Below are 17,740 nucleotides of genomic sequence, written 5' to 3' on the forward strand. Positions count from 1 at the left end.
GGCTGGAAAGTTGTGTAACGGACGTCTTTATGCCTCGTGGAGCAATCTTTCAGTTCTAGGAAATAATAGTCGTGCGGATGATGGAATTATACCAAATCGAATAACCAGATGGAAGATGAATTTCAGAAGAATTTGGATTCGTGTTGTTTATATTTGTGTTCTAATGTAAAGATTCGTAGTTTCGTAGGCGACTGAACTGAAACAGTTCCTTAAGATTTGCCCACTTGCGAACATTGAAACGATACTTTTTAATATTCGCAAAACACCCAAAATAGTAAATGAAATGATTATGAAGCGTACGATCGATATTTTTCTCTGAATTCCATTCGATATTAATGAATAGAAGCCTTTTCTGTCCTTTGCGGAAATCAGTGGTATCCTGTTTTCATACAAAATACGGGATACCATAGTGCGACTTTGTACATACAAGCGTGTTTTGAATACGCGCGTGTACATATGCATGATTGATCGCAATTTCGATGGCATCCAACTGTTCTTGCTGACGCAGACTGTACCTTTTTATATTTGCTACGTTCCCTGACGACTGAATGCGATCTTGCTGACGTTGGTATTGACTACGCTATTTGACAGAATCCCTGTTCGTGACTGCCTCTGTTCTCGTACGTATTTGTATTCCCTGACACCTGAATTTATTTTCACCGATGAACGATACCATTACGCTCCTATACATTATATTCACGTCGCAATATAAACTCTATTTATCAACGACTAACTGCATTCTTGTTGAGTGAATACATTCTTGATTAATAACTGTATACGCTTGCTGGAATCTAACTACATTCTTCTCACCGTTCAACTATGCTCGCTAACAAACTGCTATTCTTGTCAAAATCATGGTGAGCTTTGATTGTACGGGTTTAATTTCGCTTCCCTCGAAATTTTGTTATCGCCATTTAGGTATATCGTCGTTTCATATGATATTCGATTATGTGCTCCAATAATTGTCGGGTATTACGTTAATCATAAGATATAAGGATTGCTTTGACGTTTCCTCCTCGTAATTTCACCTCGTTTCTTCCTACAATCGCCCAGAAAACGGCGACGACGATTTCAATTTCTCTTTTTAGAAATTTTCTTGAAATCTTGGAAACCACTTTACCAGTGATATAATTTTACTAACTTTACTCATTGAATACGGAATTTTATGATATTCCATAGAATCTTTATTCAAAAGTTTCCCTTTGATTTGCTTATTTTTTAAAATGATTTTTATATGAAGCATTAATCCTTATTGCTCGGTCTAAAACAAATCCTATATTGAATGTAGAAAGTTTCTTTCTCATTTAATTTTTTATATAATTCTCAGCAATTACACTATTCATAACTATATTTTTCACCACTCACTGTTCAATTGAACTGTATTTTTGAAACACCCTGTATATCTACTTCAGGCGCTAAAACTTTCGTGACTCCGTGCACTCGACGTAGCGGAATTTCTTATTTTCCCCGCGTTTTCCTTTCGTATTTCGAGAATAAACATACGCTACGCATTTCAGTCGGAAATTTCTTCTTTTTGCTCAGTCTTTGTCCATCCCCTCTTTCGTTTGATGAAACCTTTATTCTTCACGATCGAACATATATCAGGCCATCTTCGAGCATTTGTCTTCCATTTAGGTAATTATTCGTATTGTTTGTGTATAATGGTGTCTTTATAGGGGTCGCTTCTATTGCGACTGATTATTCATACGAGAATACTGAAGAGAAAGTAACTTAAAGACATTTATGTTGTTGATGTTAATCGACATTGAAGATCTAATATAATGATATTTTATTAGAAATATATCAAGCTAACAAAAAAGTTCGTATTTAGTCTTCTATTTAAAACTCAACATTTACGAGTTGAAATGCTTCGTTGGAATTTGATTATAATATAATATATTATAAAAAGCAAAAGGAATCTCTCAACTTTGTGAGGTTGAAATGTGAAAAGAAGAAAAATTTATATAAATTAAAGAAGAATCCTATATATGTAATTAGTATTGTTCATAATTTTGTATTCACGTGACGTTTTCCAATTATATTATATATCTTTCAGAGTAAAAAAGAGACAATCCTGAAAATGTCTAGCCGTCACTCTAATAAAAGTAATAATTATTTATTTTTAAAAAGCTTTTAACAAAGGATTTGTTAAAGCTTGTAAAATAAATAGAATAAAAAATTATCTTCTTTCAGTGGAGGCAAATGGATTTTAAAAAATGATGTGGAGGTGAAAACCTGTTCGTTGGATTCTCTGTCTTCATTAAGGTCGAGGTAATAAGACTGTTTGAGGATAAAGGACTGTAAATGCGGAATTGCATATTCACGAATTACAAATTAAAGGCATACCAACCGTGAAGAAAATAAAGCTTAAAGTGAAATGCGAAGATAAAACGATACTTGCGGAACGAGAAACGTTTTTTGCTAAGTTTAAAAGCGAGGAAAGGGAAAATTAATGTTTGACGTAACGTATGAAAGTGTAGTAGTAAGAGTATTAAAGTTAGCCAACAACTAGTTATTTAATTAAACGTATGAAACAGCCAAATTAATAACGTTAAGTCTGGTATTCTCTAGAACGTCATATTTTTCTTTCCTTAATATACAATAAGTCAGGGAAATATTCAAATACTTGCATTTCGCAGAGATCACAAGAGTATTTAAACGGTCGATTATCCATTGTATTAAGAAGCTACTGTGCTTCTATATAACTTTTATATAACTAAGAGATATTCGACGCATGATTTTTATATTCAAAGATTCTTCCATATATTTGGTATTTTGCATTTCCTTAAAAAATTATTCGTTTTAAATTACATCACACTCGAAACAGACACGTTATATGCCAGCAACGCAGATTTTAGCGTTCGCGACCACGAGCAAGCATTTTCTATAAATTTCAGCGAGCACAAAGCATGATATTACGTTAGCGGCACGCTCAGCCATTACAAAATAGGAAAGTCCTGAGTATCATCTCGCGAATTCCTCGCGTTATTCACCGTTGCTTCGATCGGCTGGTCCTCGCCACCGCTCGTTTTTCCCTTTGTGCTCTTTGTCCCGCTCGGGCTACGCTTCATGCTTCCTCGGGATCCTTCTGCTTTTCATGCTTATGCCTCGCTAGCCAACTAGAGGAACATATACTTTTTCTCTTTTCCTTTTGTCCGTAGTATCCCGTTTCGTTCTTTCCGCTTCTTAACCATTTTTCTTCCATCCACCCGATACGCCACCTCAGTCGTCGTCCTCTTTGGATCGCGAACAAGACCACCGAAGCAATCTATGAAAAACCGACGCCGCTTTCCTTCTCGTTTACGCGTCTCTATATTCGCTTTCGTGTATCTTTGAATCTTTTTAATAGGTAGAATGAGTAGCAATCGTGTTAAAAGGACTAAAGTATTTATCTTAAAGTAGAGGATTCTTATAGATTTAAAATGTCTTTTGATATTCCATTACACAGAATAGCGAAAGAAACTGATTTTTGTTGTGGAACGAAATAAATATATTGCTCAAAGCTTATCGCGCCCCAGGAAAGGTTGGATCGATATTTCCGGTCGAAAGACGCGATTGTTTCATTCTGTTCCACAGGACAGTGAACGTTTCAAGCTGCACCACTCTGGAAAAATTTCGCATTTTCGATCGGGAGTGTCCGATTGTTTTGGATCCCGCAGGAACGGGAGGCAAAAAACGCGACTAGTTGCGACTCGTTTCTAGTTGCAACTACGATTGTTTTCGGAATCCAGTGGAGAGAAAAAGTTTCCACTTCAAGCCGAGGTTCTCTGCCCCGATTATCCACAGTGTTCACGCCGAAAAAGCAACTTCTCGTCTTCCCCCAGCTGGAATTCCGATTGTTACGGAACCCGTGAAAAACCGCGGCCCCTCGTTTCGGACAGAAATAGATGGTAACTCAGGTAATTTTTTTTTATTTAACAGTCTGTGAAGTTAGTAAAGTTTCTACGGTTCGGTTGAGAGAAATTGCTATATTGGATAATATTACGTGCAATAGCATTAAATTTCACATATATAGCAGTTTTAACAGTCGATATACTCCGTTGTGTATTTGGCGAGATCGAAAGGCAATCATTCACTACGAATTTCTTTTATAGAAAGACATTTGAGAAATTCGGATAGATACTACGCTTGATTGGACATTTAATGCAGAAAGTAAAGAAAACAGCGAGGTTGATTAATGTTAGGTACAAAATGGAGGTACGACTGAACTGAAAGAATTCAAGCACTTCAGAATTTTTCAGATGTAATATAAATATGAATTTTCATACTGGAAATTGAACATTTACCTTAAAGTGACGTTTTCGCAAACTACATTCTCTTTTGTCCTCTATTTCTTTTGAACGAATAGGACTTTACCATCTTCGTTTGCCTCAACTTCTTACTTTTTCACTTAAGGGAGAAAGTATACCGAGTAATGTCCCAGTTTCTTTGAACAAACATTCGCGTCGCTATGCAGCATCGCGAATAAACGTTCGTCGATCATTTCTTGCGTTGCTAGTCTTCACTATTACGTATTGCTACTCGGCGTATTAATAACGTATCAGCCAAAGTAGAAAATCGTGTAACGATAAGTAGAATACGATGTAAAGTAGTGTGGCAACTAGAAAGTTGTATAACTTTATACTCTTGCGGACAATGGCGGTACTGTCGCTTAGTAACGAATGTACTCTAAGTATATTCTAACTTATTGTTGATCTATTTGTGAAGAAAGAATTTTCAATACTTTTCTTGTGAGTTTTTTTTTATTCATTTAGAAAGTTGAAGAAAAGCAACAAGGTCGAAGATACACTAATTACACCTTTTATTAGTTCAATTTATGTTACATACGTCGTGTACAGGTTTCTCCGATGGTTAAACGTTGTTGAAAGTTAAGCGAAGCAATACAGTTTGTTTCTCAGCGCATAGAATAACCAATTAATTTCAAATATTGCAATGAAATATACACACATATATATAAAATAGAAGCAAAATTCACATTATCCAATATACAATAAAAAATCTTTCCTTCTTTCTTCGACAATTTACGCAAAGATTTTTAAAGCTCAATCCGAAACCTCGACTTCTGCGAAAAGGGTTCAGAAGACCGAGTGGTTTCTCCAGATGTGATTGCACTGCAATCTAAGAATCCCATTTCTCATCGTATAACAATTTCACGACAGATGAATTCTGGTTCTTGGAATCTCTACAGAATCTCACGCATCGTGTTCTCGTTACTGTTTTCTCCGTGACGACCAACTCGACGTTCAACGTAACGTTCCTCTGCAACGCAGCTTCCTATCATTTGCTGAAAATTCCGCAGGCGCGATTTTCAAAATTAATTTAGTGAACACTACCGTAATCGTAGTTTCTGTACATATTCTCTAATGACCCGTGTGTATTTCTTGACTGAAACTCACTCTATCCATATGAAAATTATTGGATCATATAATACAATTTCACAAATTGTTAACAAAATAGGAGCTTATTTTGATAAGTTCGCTTAGATAAGCGATTCAATCAGCAGAATTCTATCGTAATAAATAAACAAATAAATACAAAAATATATATACAAATAAGTATCGTGTGCTGATAGTTAGTTAATATTCACATTGGTAATTAGATGGAATTTAAAAAAGATGGATTTTTTCTTTCTGATTGATGGCCTTTCAAACGAATTTTAGGGGTGGTCTCACATGGACAACAAACTTGATACACAGAGTAGTCTGATCATGAATATGGAGAAAGCGACGTGGCGTTTAAGTGGTACAGGACTCGGTGGACTTGTATCGACACAATGTATACGGAAGTTTAAGGGATGTTTACGTGGTCGTAGGGAAGGTGTAGGTAAGAGGATCGAGACTCGTTGGTGGAAGCATTTGTTAGCGTTCAAGGATAAAAGATCGTGTAAGAGAAGGTTCAATTTATTTTTCCTGGGCGTTATGTTTTTTGTCGTCTTATGCGGTATTGATTCTACCGCTCTCTCCGGGATTTTATTCTCAATCCCTTGTTGTTGGGTCTGTAATTCGAAGGAACGTAAATTGGAATTATTCGATGTAATCTGTATTGCAAGGAATTTTGTTCTCTTCCGAATATACGTGAACTTGTGTAATAAATAATTTTTCGAAATTTATTTGTTTTCTTAGTAATTCATTTGTACATAAAGTAACTATATCTTAGCGTATATTGTTAACATATTTGATAAATAAAACCTTCATTCAGTAATGAACAAATAATAAATAAAGTGCCATGGATTGAAAACTCGATATCCTTTATTCTTACGATCCCTTCTGAAATTAAATAAACCTTCGTTGTTCCTTATACGTATTACGCTTAATCCGAAAATCAATATCATTGCCCAGCTTTATCCGGGCAAAGCTACTATCTGTTGAGCAACCAGTTTATACCAAATTGTCATAAAGTTTAACAGCTTAGTAGATTCACTACATTTTGTCTCACGTTAATTAATATATTACTGACCTTTCTAGACCAGTACTATAGCTTACTACCTTTCTGCATTAAATTAAAATGAAAAACATTTTTTAAAACAAAACAAACTTGTTTTATATTTTTTCCTTTATCACTGTCTCTTTCCCTACTTTACAAATTTACATCAAACAACGCCGACAATATGCATCCAACAAACAAAAATATAATTAGTAATTACTACAAAGCTCTAATAACCAGTCAATCAACGTCTCGCAAGATACAGGATTTGCATTCGCGGACGGCTGCACGAACAGTTTCCGGCAAGTTTCACGCGAGTTTAATTGCACTTTAATGAACTAGCCAGTCACCGAGAAAAGTCTCTCTCTCTCCAACTTTTGCCCTCTCTCTCTCTCTCTCTTCCTCTGTCTCGACAAGTCTGTTCAAAGATTAAGACGACCTTTGCCTCAAACCAAGGGAACACCGTAAAGCACGACAGAAGGGGCAGTGCGTCACACGACCAACGCTTGCACGTTACTCGTGGAAATCTAATTCCGAGAGTGGTCCTACTCGGTATAATTGAGAACAAGCCGGAGAGCGAGCGATCGTTTGACCGTACTTCATCGAGCTTTCCTTTTCAATTATCCTAATGGCCAACAGATTTTTGCCCCCGCTATGTGAAACAATGCCAGTGACGTGGGAACGATCACCACTTAATTTGTAACGTACCACTCGGAGAGACGTGTTTATTGGTTGGTAGATTTGAAGGAAATTGATGGAAACGCTGAAAGAGCTTCTAATTTTATCATCGAAATCAAAACGTTTTACATAACACGCGTAATATATTTAGAAAAGTTTTCGACAAGTATTGGACTACTTTTGTCGGTTACTATAGTTCTATTGTAAATAGGTAACGAGAGTATTTTTTAATCAAATAGTTTAATTTTTCTAGTAATGTGAAGAGAAATCAGAAAACTTCTATGTTATTAATAGAATATGTAAATAAGAACATTATGTTCAAACGGAACGATCCAATTACGAATCTCGAGATTTTAAGTAGAATAGCACCGTACCGTGTCAGACGCAGCCTATAATCTACAGCGATGAACATAGAAATAGAAAAATGCTGCTACTAATTGTATTCTGAAATGTTCTTATTTTTTTTTCCTGTACTATAAGATTTAAAGATACATTTTTTGTACTTTGATGAAAACGTTGGAGACGTTTCTGGCTTTTCTGCTTGACTTTTGAAGAATATATTGCGAGTAATAGAAATATTACAAAATTCCCTGGGAAACCTTGTTTAAGCTTAATTCGTGCTTGGCTTGGAAAGTATGATTTATTTAAATATCGATATTTTCATGTCACATCGATCCATCAATGACATGCTGTTTCTGACGAATAAAACATAGAATCACTGATTAAACAAAGAAGAAGAAAACAGAGAGAGGAGAAAAAATACCTACATTAGATCATCCTACTCTCTTTAGGCTTTTCTATGTACAAAATGTAGGGCACGAGGGAAAAAGCACTTTCCGGACCTAGTTGGGTTAGTTCCCACTCCATTAAAATCACGGGTATTACACATATTTCCTGCGACATCGAAATTCGAACGATATTTGACATTTTAGACGCGTTCTTCAAAGCAAATAAGAAATTCGTCGAACAAAAAAAGGGCGTTTTCAATACCTTTCGTGTTTTTAAATCATATTAGGATAATTCTTCGTAGTAGGATAAAAAGGACATACCTATTTTTCATCCTAAATTCTGTTAATACACGATTATTTTTGGTTTTTTACTTTTACGTTTGACTTTTTGTTTACGTGCGCAAGACGCACGATTACAAAGCCAAAGATGGAGGAATAAAAATGTAAAATATGTTTCGATCTTATTCTACTTAGCATACAGCAAATAAGTACGCGAAATGTGTGGAAAGAATTCCGACAATCTCATATAATATTTAAGCCAGAATCCACCTTGTTATAATAAAAAATCGTCACGTATCGTATTAGTAGAATTCCATTTATATTCTGTCACATTTCTCGGGCGTATTTGCTTTTTCTATATTCGTAAAGCGTACTGCCTTCTTCGTGCATTATGTGAAAACTTCGTATATTATTACTATATCGTCTTTTGTAAATTACATAAAGATAATTAAACGTAAAATATCATTGCGACAAGGATAAGACAAGCATATTCTTTAAATCGCCGTTGAGGTAAAGCAGTAAAATGAGAACTGGAAATACAAGAAATTCATTCAAACGAGAAAATGTTTTTCAATCTCTGCTAAAGCAAAGCAGTTAAGTAGAAAATGAAACTTCATAAATTTCATCATAAAAACATTTGATATTCCTAGTATAGCAATAAATAAAACAATAAAAGAAGAAACTATTGGACTAACTATTTATCGATGCTGATTATTGTTAGTGCATATTTTATCTTCTGTATTGTATTACGTAAGAATTTTGTCAAGTCCCAATATATTTATTGCCAATAAATGACTGGAAATAAGTAACTATCAATAATTTGTAATTCATCTTGATTTTTCAAGGTATATTTTCTCATGGGAACGCAGATAAATGAAGTCACGCAGTCACAACGTCACGCGAAACAACGTAGTACGTGCATAATGCTGAAGCAGAGGTTGCTGGCGTAACATCGCCTAGTCACATGCAAGGATTCCGTCTTGGTCTCGAATCACAGTAAGCTCGAGGTAATTACAGGTAGGCAGTGTGAGCAGTGCTTCCTGGTAAGCCGATAATTGGTGTCTGTTCGACTCAGATAAGGTCACCGTCTCATCGACAGACTCATACAATCTACCAACTTCCGCTTAACCTCTTGCATTACAGTCTTTTTATCAGCTACTTAAATGAATTAACGATTATAATGGTTGATTCTGTATTATATATAAAATGTTGTAAAATTATATACAATTTTATTCATTAGTTTTCAATCCAACGAATTGAAATAAAAATTAGAATTCAAATGAAACTTTGTTCAATACAAATGTAAATGTATTTTTGATGAATCGAAATTACTATCTATATCGCGAGTGTTACCTAATATCGTAAGACAAAGGATTAATTTCTTCGTATTTTTCTATTAATACAATCATTAAATATTTCTTCTTCTCTCTTCTTCCTATTTCGAAATTTCTCAGAAATTCGCACAAGGGTAAGTAAGTTGTGACTTTTTCGATCACTTCTCCGGCTGACATATTTCTCTTTTACTTGTTCCTGTCGTTCACTTGTCGATTTTATAAGATGGTTGAAATAGGAAAAAATAAATCAATCTCGTGATCGTTCTGTGACATCCGATGAAGAAACATCTGCGAGTTTTCAATTGAATTCGCATCTTTTTGGAAGAAATATAACACGTGCCAGACGTTCGTACTGAAAGATGTATTTAACGCAGTATCGATGAACAATTACTGTTAAATAACACGATCAGGGATTACCGAGTCGCGAGAGCGAATTAATCGAGCGAAAAATTTCCACTGAAGTAACGGCGACAGGCATAGTTCCTTTGTAGAATAGGTGTACTTTCTGCGTACGATGACAACGCTTTGTTCCAAAGCTGACCTGGATAGTGCGAAGAAATAGCCGCGCATGCTATAATTTTAATTTTAAATATTTTTTGCGAAGGTATTCCGAGATATCGAAGTATGTGTTTGAGGGTAAAGCTTTTCACATCTCTGAATTTTCTATGTTTAGAATTTTAATTTTCGAAGTTTGGAATATTTGAAGATTCGAATTTTTAAGTATCTGAGATCATAAATCTTTGAATCTTTGAATTTTTAATTTTAAAATCTTTGAAATTTCGAATCTTTCAATATCTGAATCTTTGAATATTTAAATTTTTATATAAACGAAACAAATTTCCTACTATGACAGCGTACTTCGTATATATTATCTTGGACGAAGATCGAAATATTGTAAGGTTACGTAAACTTTAAACTCATGTAAACGTAACAAAATTCGTTAGTCAGTTTCGTGAAAATTACTTTCCCATGTTACATATTTGCATACTGTGATGGGTTATTTGTCTTGACTAAAAGTACACATTTTACGCGAAATATAATCCACTGTGAATGATACATAATGCAACGAATTTGAAAATCTGCCTCGAAGGAAAAAGCTTGTACAATAAATTGAAATTGAAATAATTACAGAAATTTATTTATTAATTCATGATTTTTATTAAATTAAAATATGAAGGACAGAGGCACGGTGTTGAATATCCATTCAGCCGGCTTCCATTATATTCACAATCATTTGAATATCGTCTCTAATGTTTCTAAATGTGCCACGATATTCTTACAATTGCTAAAAAATACCAGGAAATATTTTTACTTGAAACATCGTAGATTGTAAAAACAAAAGTGCAGAATTTCCTCTTCCACCTAATTACTTTCTCCAATATCGGATCTAATTAACCATAATATCATTTTCCCAACCTTTCAAGAAAATCCAACTAATTTCAAGTCTCCAATAACCAACTGAATATAATCAGCATCAAGAACTTCATAGTAGCTATCAGAAGCATCGGAAGTTCCTTAAAACAAAATACTTTGAAACTTAAAAGCGAGGCAAGAAAGACGAGATTGATACATATTTACGATACACTGGAGACAACTTTCCGATGAAACCGATGCCACTTTTTAAAACGATTGGAGTATGAGCTTTCTCTCGATGAAAAGCGAGCAGAGAATCATAGGAATTCCGCACGATACTCACAAAGGCTAAGAAACGTTCAGTTTGATGGCGAGTATTTCAATCGATAGGGCAGAACGAATTTAACAAACTCGTTCTCTTGTTTAACCGACAGAGTTTCAGCAGCCACTACACGGTAGAACGGCTGAGAGCAAGTGGCAAAGATTTGCAGTGGTTTCGAGCGTACTACAGAGAGAACCGATCTGATCAAGCATGCTCTCCAATTCCTGGTGTACAGTAATTTCGCAATCGGTGTTGATTAATTTGGATCAAGAACTCGACTATCTTCTGTACTCGGACTTCTCCTTGTTGATATATTACGAGATTAATTACACGAGATTATTATCGATTGCGACAAATCAAGTTCACTACGATTGTTTCGTATGTGTACACTTTATAGATTATCGTCAAGTAGTATATTGGGTGGAAATAATAAAGTTTATACGTTTCAAAGATCGAAACATCTAAACAACTTGAGACAGTTTCTGGAAACATGAAAATCTCTTTCAGGAATGTGCACCATTTTATGTAAAAATGTATCCTTTTGTTAGCAAAATATTTGTAGACAAGTAGAAAAGATGATTATATTCTATCAAATTTCGTGGATACATTTTAATAATACTAGCTACAATAATCACGCAGTATTCCAATGCTGCAACATTTTTCATGAACAATTCAACGTTTTAATCGATCCCAAATCCGCTCGACTTTGTTCATCGACTCTAGTTGCTCCAATAAAAATAGTCCATTCACGGATCGTCCAGTTTACGCAGTGCCAGCGCGATTAAGGATTCCGCGAAACAGCGAATTCTCGAAGAACAACTGCGTGACTCGTTCACTCGACCGAAACCCGGCGGAGTAACTCGATCGATCGCTTTTCTCACCAAGCTCTGCCGCGTGGATCAGGTAAAATAACGAAATACAGTCCAACAAATTTCGTAATAAAAATAAAAATAAGAGAATATTGTAGGCATGTTTAAAACTAGTCTTTCGAAACCTATTATATTTTATAGCAATAGAGATAAAGATTTACAAAAATCTATAAGATATGAGAATTAGAAGATTAAGTAAAATGCGGATGAAGACAGACTAACGATAAAGTAAATCCAACCGTGGAGTGAACTCGCAAGAAAAACAGGTCCGTGGTTAAATAAAAAGCCCGTTAATTCCCGACTGTCAACCGCATTAAAGCTGGCCAATTCATTGAAAGTCAGGGAACGGGGTCAGTTCCGCTAACTAAAACGATTTCATCGATAACTATACCGGAGGCTGGCAGCCGGAGGTGGGATATTTAACACGTACGAACTCATCTGGGCACGCGCGCATACACACACACACACACACACGCTACAACCAGCACTATCACCGTACAGAAACGTCGTCCTGCTCTGCTATTGATATATTTCGACGTTTACGACTTGAAGTAACTTTCCCTAATATATGGCTAGACTTGGATTGTAAATTTCCTCACTTCCGAATATGTACCCGTTCCAGACCACCCAACCATTCTCTATAATCCCTGCCCTCTTCTCTATATTTACTCGTACACCCCTAAACCACTATTCCAGCCTAGGGAACGGATACGGAGGATCGTGGAAAGGATCGACGGAAAGGAGAAGATCGTTCGATCTTCTTCGACGTACGCTCCTATTCATAGTTGGCTGGTTTTATAGAAAACGTGATAAATAACCGAAAATTATGTATTCATGCAAAATAACGATTTAGATAAAGTAATTATATATTGATGTTCGCAATCTTTCATTTTTAGACAAGTTAAACCGGAAATTCGGAGATTTCTGTTAAAAATCTGAATCTGGCTGGCGGAATCATTCGAGACATATTATACATATAGAGCCAACGAACGAGAAATAATACAATGGAGAATCCACTAACATAAAGAAATGTCAATTTCACAAAATTTTAATAATCTCTGATAATTTATTATTTTCTGTAAATGCCTCCATACTCGTGAGCAATGAATAATTCAGTGTCTATCAGTGTTATCAGGAGATCGTATAACGTTGCTTAACATTGTTCCATAAAATTCTATCACAGAAACGATCGAAGCTCACTGGATCACGAGGTAGAACGTTGCAATATCGACATTTCTGACTCCAATTACGATAGAACTCATTAGAGAAATTATCCGAAGGCGAGCGAACTGGAAAGAAACGAAGAGACAAAGTAGTTCTGCCCTAGTTGACCGGTACCAGGCAACGATTGTTATAATTTTAAAGAGATTCTGCGTCGCGGAGAAAGCTGGTCCGTTTGTAATTTATGACGGAATCCTCTCGAAGTAATTAACAGAGGGTGAGAATAGGGGGAAAGAAAAAGGCAAACCGTGTACTTTGTCAACCAAGTTTAGCGTTCAAACGAACTGTTGCGACTCAATTCTATGGAATATTCCAAATGGTAATTGTATAAGACTTCTCGACGTTGAACCTAGCGGAAAATCTTTTAGAACAAGACAATAACGTGGGGACTAAGGAGATTGGGGAACTGGAAAAATGCTGAAAAGTACCAAATCTTCGGTTTCCTTTGTTCTTAATTGTGATTATAATATTTTTGGATTGCGCGCTGTCACTCCATCACGTTTATTCGTCTGATTGAGTAGTTGTTATTATATTCAATGGAGTTTGAATTTTGATTCTGTATATATTTATAAAAATATGATAGAAAAATGTAAAACATGATAGTCTCCTGTCATGAGAACTTTCAAAAGCATAAATATACACATCTGACATTTGGCCAGAAAGTTAGGAAGAATAAATTCTTTAAATCTAATATACACTTCAGCAATAATAAGCGGGAACCTGTGAATGAGAGCTTGGGAACTTTTAAATAACATTGTGTACTATACGAATAATAAAACGCGCTTTGATTTACAATGCATAACTTGAAAAGCATTTTATACGTGATCTATGTTCCCGTAACAAAATCATTCTTGACCTCTAGCTGGAATTCAGATTCATCGGTCGTGATATAAACAATTGTGAATCTCAAAACAATCCGCGTAGCATTGTACAAACGCGTCCCTAATTACAGCGCGTTTCAACCAAAGCGAAATAAAACAGTGAAATTATCTATACACCGGATCCTCTTTTATAAATAAACAACGTAGTTGACAAAAAGAAAAAGCGAAAGAGAGAGAAAGGGAAAGAAAGAAAAAAAGTTACCATGCGTGAAACACGGCGACCGGCTGCAAACTCAATTACTGGCGCCGAAATTAAATTTCACCGGTGCTTTGTAAGGTTTGCGTGGAAAAAAGGAAGGAAAAGGGGGAAAGCCTCGTTCCCTCGTTGAAATTCGTGCTCCTTTCAGAGCTACGGCGAACGACGCGAAACTACTTTAAAAAAATTGCGAAATTCGCATAATCTTTGGAACGATACCGGGAAAAAGTGTAGCATACGTATTTTACACGTCGATTTAATTTTATCCTGCCACTTGTAAAAGTGAAAGGAGGATGAGTTGGTAAACTGATATACGGATTATGGTGTTTCCAAAGAAAATTTAACGTCCTACTTTGCGACTGTATTAAATAAAAATCTGCCATTTTCTGAACGTGAAAAGCAACATTTAAAATAGAAGAATGCAGTTGGAGAGGAATATAATATTCTATGATATTCGTAGTTACAGTTGGTCACATGAATATTTGCGCAACCTTTAAAAAGAATAACTTTTTTTTAGATTGGACCAAACAGTTTGAAATTTTTTAAGAAGTTAAAAAGATTAATTTACCGGAAAACTTTTGATAAAATTGCAATTGGTCGGAAGCTTAAAAAAAACAGACATTTGGACCAATGTTGGAAAGCTTGTTCAGTTTTAGAGGTTGCCGTATTTTCGTCTGACCGATTATACATCTCTCTTTATTTACGACCAATTATAAAATTCTTTTCTTAAAAGGGTAATTCTCTGAATAATAATCCCTTCGAAGATTTTAATATAGGATGCTTGGAATGCGCTCTAGATAATGACTTTCGGTTCAGTGCTTTACAATCAAACTAACTATTTCTGCTTTAATTTCTACGGTTTCTCTCTCAGTAGGTTCATTAACGTAACAATTGCTACAATGAAACGATTAATAATTTTAATGAAGAACGAAGTATTTGCCTCATTAAGTTTTTCCAATACAGACATTCCAACATAATATACATAGTATAACCAAGCATACAAATACAAACTATATTCTTATTCCTATTATTTTCTAATTTATTGCGTGAATGAAATTTCTTACAATCGATCTAATCAAATTTCTAAGCAAATCCATCAAATTTTCAAAACAATTTATGAACCATCTCTGCGATAGAACTTTTTTAAAAAGCTCCTATAATTCAAACTCATCGCTCATCGAAGAAAATCGTCCAAAAGCCTTCGCTAATGAAACAAAACGGTAGAAAAAGTAGAAAAGAGGCGCGTCTCTGTTTAAACGTCTTTAGCTAAGTGATAAGATGAATTACGGGATGGACTGGCGCCGACACCAGGCTTGTTCCGTTCATCTGGTAGAAGTTCTGACGCTTTTGCTTCTTGTTTATCGCATCGATGCGACTGTTGAGCAACATAAGGAAATACGTTCTTTCTGTCCGACTACAGTATCGTCGTCGACATTAAGTCTTCTTATCCCCTTCTCGAAAAGTACGAATACGTTAGCTTTCAGGTCGACGCTGTCTCTTGTGATACGCGACATGTTATACCAGCCTCGTCGCTCTTCTGTCCAATAATTTCTGACAACTTGTCACGTTCGTATACATTTATTTGGTCACACTGTCGATCGATTCTTACGTGACTTTCTCGCGTAACACTCTCTCATACCGATTGAGACTACGTTTTCCAAGTAGGTATACAAAGTCACAGTGCGTAAGAAATTGATGATTTACGACACGAATGCAGATTAACGTTGTGGATGGGGTGTATATTATGGAAGGAAATGTGTCGGAGGAAATAAGATGAGGAGGGTAAGTGGATGGAGCAGAGAAATAATCGATCACTTGGGGTCCTTTTAAACCAGTTTATAATTTTTTGTGAGGAGTATAGAAAAATTTTAGAAAAATTTATGGAATTGTTTGTTCAAAGAAGTTTTAAGAAATGTTTTAAGGTTTGAAGAAAATTAATTTTTTAGAGATATAAAATTGCCAAAATCGTACATCGTTCTCGATATACACAGTTTCATATCTTTGACTACAAAACGAGATTCAGCGAGGTGGTTGCATTGGACGCTCTGTCATTTTCGATAACGTGCCTGGGATCCGGAATACGAGTGAGGTAAAAATTGTCTTTATCCTACGTTGCCACTATTGCTTTTGCTTACTTCTCTTTCTATTTTATTCCTGTTACGTTTTACATTTTTGCACGTACGTGTCTTGTACATCTTTGTGCGTACGTGCTCTACCAGATTTATTCGTTCTTTCGATATCGACCAAATTTATGAAAAAGAGAATAAAAATTCTTCTTTACAAATTTCTTTAAAGAATGTTGCTTCCAAATTCATTGAAAATTTTTCATGTCCAGTTTTCAATTACGACTTGCAGTGTATTTGCACAAATTCCACTCGTTCATATAAATATGAAGAAACCAAGTTTCATTCTCAAACTGACTACGTGATCCCACCTAAGAACAAACACACATTCTCCAACTCGGTCACGAAAGACAGAATAAAACCGCCATCAAATTACCACTCCTTGACAAAAAGCACCTTCCTTAAAAAAACATTTTAACCTCTGTAGACGAAGAAAACGATGGCGTTAAAGAGATACGCAAGGGCAGGACCCTGAAATGTTCCTTGGGAATAGAAATGGAGACAACGACAGTGCAAATTCGTTTCCTTTATTCGATCCTTTCTCTTAAGCGGGAACTGATTTTCTTCGGTTACTGCCCTTTCTCTCACTGCTTCTCCTTTTCATCCGCACGTATCTCCTCTTGGAATGCGGCTTTTGAATTTTGCAAGCACAAGAAATCTCATTTTCCGCGACTGTTCTAAGACTCGATGACCTTCTCACGCGCTGAAAAATTTATTACGCGTTTTCTTCTGTTCTTGCTACGTATAACATTTGCAAGAATGTTTCTCTTTCGCGAGTACAAAACATTCGCAGCTTTCTGAAATATAATTTGTTTGCAAAAGTAGCGTTTGGATGAATTTGAAAAGGAAAGTTTGTTATAGGATTATGGTGTATGAGAAGATGTGATCTCGTAAATTCTATAATTTCTATTTACAAAATAAAAATTTCCAGTTGTTGATATAGCAAATATTAAAATACAAAAAGATTGTATGAATCACGGCCAGATTTGATATTCTAAAGCCTCGATATTATTATGTGAAACGTTTCTCGTTTTGTGAAAATATCAGCATATTACTTAGGATACAAAATGCTTATTAAATTTTAAAAATACTACGCCCATCGCCAATTAAATTGAAAATAAAATTCTCATAAACCTTAAGCCACTGTAACTTAAGAATTTACGATAAAAATTCCGTATAATGGCTACCAGAGAAGCTCGTACCATCGCGAGGAGGATTCTATCGCGAAATAATACTCTCTGATATTAGCTCCGCGATGAATTTCACAGTTCGCTCTACTTTTATTTCGAAGAAAACGTGAATGGATCCTTTCACGGTTAGAGGGGTAGGTACA

The 17,740-nt window shown here is 35.4% G+C and overlaps 1 protein-coding gene across 4 annotated transcripts in view; it reads right to left on the bottom strand.

The window, feature by feature from the left end:
• rg (A kinase anchor protein rugose) overlaps positions 1-17,740 on the bottom strand; it is a 413,962-nt gene that overhangs the window by 237,758 nt on the left and 158,464 nt on the right. The window lies entirely within an intron of this gene.

Source organism: Bombus vancouverensis, chromosome 2 (assembly GCF_051014615.1).
Source record: "Bombus vancouverensis nearcticus chromosome 2, iyBomVanc1_principal, whole genome shotgun sequence".
In the NCBI taxonomy this organism is placed as follows: domain Eukaryota; kingdom Metazoa; phylum Arthropoda; class Insecta; order Hymenoptera; family Apidae; genus Bombus; species Bombus vancouverensis.